Source organism: Mustelus asterias, chromosome 5, assembly GCF_964213995.1.
Source record: "Mustelus asterias chromosome 5, sMusAst1.hap1.1, whole genome shotgun sequence".
Lineage (NCBI taxonomy): Eukaryota > Metazoa > Chordata > Chondrichthyes > Carcharhiniformes > Triakidae > Mustelus > Mustelus asterias.
The window spans coordinates 29,361,319-29,363,818 of NC_135805.1; the positions used below are offsets into that span (position 1 = coordinate 29,361,319).

Consider the following 2,500-nt stretch of genomic DNA (forward strand, 5'->3'; position numbering starts at 1 on the left):
CAGCCTCTGCTGGCAGCAAAAGCCAACTGCACCTGGTATTCCCAGGCGGTCTCCCATCCAAGTACTAACCAGGCCTGAGTCTGCTTAGCTTCCGAGATCAGACGAGATCGGGCATTTTCAGACTAGTATGGCCGTAGGCATTGACTGCCCTGCTTACTGGCTAATTCAAGTCTCATAGCTCAGCCGCTTCTTCTTTGCCGCTCATGGCAATTCTTTTCCCTCTCTCCTCCTCCTCCTCCTCCTTTGTGCTCTCTCTCCCTCTCGCCGCTTTTCACATCCTTGCGAGGCGTGGTTGTCTTTCAGCTCAGCCAGCGCCCAAGGGGCAAGACCGTAGCAGCTGAATGTCCTGGCAAAGCCAGGCTGAGGGAGCAGCCAAAAGATTGCCTGCCTCTGGGCCGAGGCTGCGGTGACCGTGTGTTGTGGGCAGCCTCTGCTGGCAGCAAAAGCCTACTGCACCTGGTATTCCCAGGCGGTCTCCCATCCAAGTACTAACCAGGCCTGAGTCTGCTTAGCTTCCGAGATCAGGCGTTTTCAGACTAGTATGGCCGTAGGCATTGACTGCCCTGCTTTCTGGCTAATTCAAGTCTCATTGCTCAGCCGCTTCTTCTTTGCCGCTCATGTCAATTCTTTTCCCTCTCTCCTCCTCCTCCTCCTCCTCCTCCTCCTTTGTGCTCTCTCTCCCTCTCGCCGCTTTTCACATCCTTGCGAGGCGTGGTTGTCTTTCAGCTCAGCCAGCGCCCAAGGGGCAAGACCGTAGCAGCTGAATGTCGTTGAATGTAGCAGCAGACGTAGTCATCCGAGACGCTAGAAGCTGCACGGATCTCCCACATCTCTCACGTGCAATACTTAATCCCAATCACTGACATTTCAAGCACCATTTGAATGATTTTCAAAAAAATTTTAAAACTCTTCCCTTCACTTTTACCTTCTCACAGTGGCCTTTTTTTTTTGGTCAGAGGAGGAGGGAGGGAGGGAAACACTAATGTAGTGTTTGGGGATAACCACTCTGTGACATCAGACCTTCCGCTTCCCACTTCTTGGTGGATATTGCTTGCCTGACTTTTCCCAAAATGCACTGAGACACCAGACCTTCCACTTCCCACTTCTTGGTGGATATTGCTTGCCTGACTTTTCCCAAAATGCACTGAGACACCAGACCTTCCACTTCCCACTTCTTGGTGGATATTGCTTGTCTGAGTTTTCCCAAAATGCACTGAGATACCAGACCTTCCGCTTCCCACATCTTGGTAGATACTGCTGGTCTGACATCTCCCAAAATGCACCATTGAAGTCCCTCAGCCGCCTTTACCAGCCACGTGTCTGTCTTTCACCTGAGGAAGCACCCAAGGGGCAAGACCGTAGCAGCTGAATGTCCTGGCAAAGCCAGGCTGAGGGAGCAGCCAAAAGATTGCCTGCCTCTGGGCCGAGGCTGCGGTGACCGTGTGTTGTGGGCAGCCTCTGCTGGCAGCAAAAGCCTACTGCACCTGGTATTCCCAGGCGGTCTCCCATCCAAGTACTAACCAGGCCTGAGTCTGCTGAGCTTCCGAGATCAGACGAGATCGGGCGTTTTCAGACTAGTATGGCCGTAGGCATTGACTGCCCTGCTTTCTGGCTAATTCAAGTCTCATAGCTCAGCCGCTTCTTCTTTGCCGCTCATGGCAATTCTTTTCCCTCTCTCCTCCTCCTCCTCCTCCTCCTTTGTGCTCTCTCTCCCTCTCGCCGCTTTTCACATCCTTGCGAGGCGTGGTTGTCTTTCAGCTCAGCCAGCGCCCAAGGGGCAAGACCGTAGCAGCTGAATGTCCTGGCAAAGCCAGGCTGAGGGAGCAGCCAAAAGATTGCCTGCCTCTGGGCCGAGGCTGCGGTGACCGTGTGTTGTGGGCAGCCTCTGCTGGCAGCAAAAGCCTACTGCACCTGGTATTCCCAGGCGGTCTCCCATCCAAGTACTAACCAGGCCTGAGTCTGCTTAGCTTCCGAGATCAGACGAGATCGGGCGTTTTCGGACTAGTATGGCCGTAGGCATTGACTACTCTGCTTTCTGGCTAATTCAAGTCTCATAGCTCAGCCGCTTCTTCTTTGCCGCTCATGTCAATTCTTTTCCCTCTCTCCATAAGACCATAAGACCATAAGACATAGGAGCGGAAGTAAGGCCATTCGGCCCATCGAGTCCACTCCACCATTCAATCATGGTTGATTTCAACTCCATTTACCCGCTCTCTCCCCATAGCCCTTAATTCCTCGAGAAATCAAGAATTTATCAATTTCTGTCTTGAAGACGCTCAACGTCTCGGCCTCCACAGCCCTCTGTGGCAATGAATTCCACAGACCCACCACTCTCTGGCTGAAGAAATTTCTCCTCATCTCTGTTCTAAAGTGACTCCCTTTTATTCTAAGGCTGTGCCCCCGCGTCCTAGTCTCCCCTGTTAATGGAAACAACTTCCCTACGTCCATCCTATCTAAGCCGTTCATTATCTTGTAAGTTTCTATCAGATCTCCCCTCAAC

General features: G+C 52.4%; 3 non-coding genes and 1 pseudogene across 3 annotated transcripts; all 4 read right to left on the reverse strand.

Annotated features, from left to right (window-relative positions):
* Positions 1-20: 20 nt before the first annotated feature.
* Positions 21-139, reverse strand: LOC144494402 (5S ribosomal RNA). Its single transcript, XR_013498018.1, has one exon. It is a non-coding gene; the product is annotated as a 5S ribosomal RNA (ribosomal RNA).
* A 305-nt stretch (positions 140-444) lies between these two features.
* On the reverse strand, positions 445-553 carry LOC144494449 (5S ribosomal RNA; annotated as a pseudogene).
* A 919-nt stretch (positions 554-1,472) lies between these two features.
* LOC144494398 (5S ribosomal RNA) lies at positions 1,473-1,591 on the reverse strand. The gene has a single exon (XR_013498014.1). It is a non-coding gene; the product is annotated as a 5S ribosomal RNA (ribosomal RNA).
* Positions 1,592-1,899: 308 nt separating this feature from the next.
* Positions 1,900-2,018, reverse strand: LOC144494339 (5S ribosomal RNA). The gene has a single exon (XR_013497958.1). It is a non-coding gene; the product is annotated as a 5S ribosomal RNA (ribosomal RNA).
* Positions 2,019-2,500: the final 482 nt, after the last annotated feature.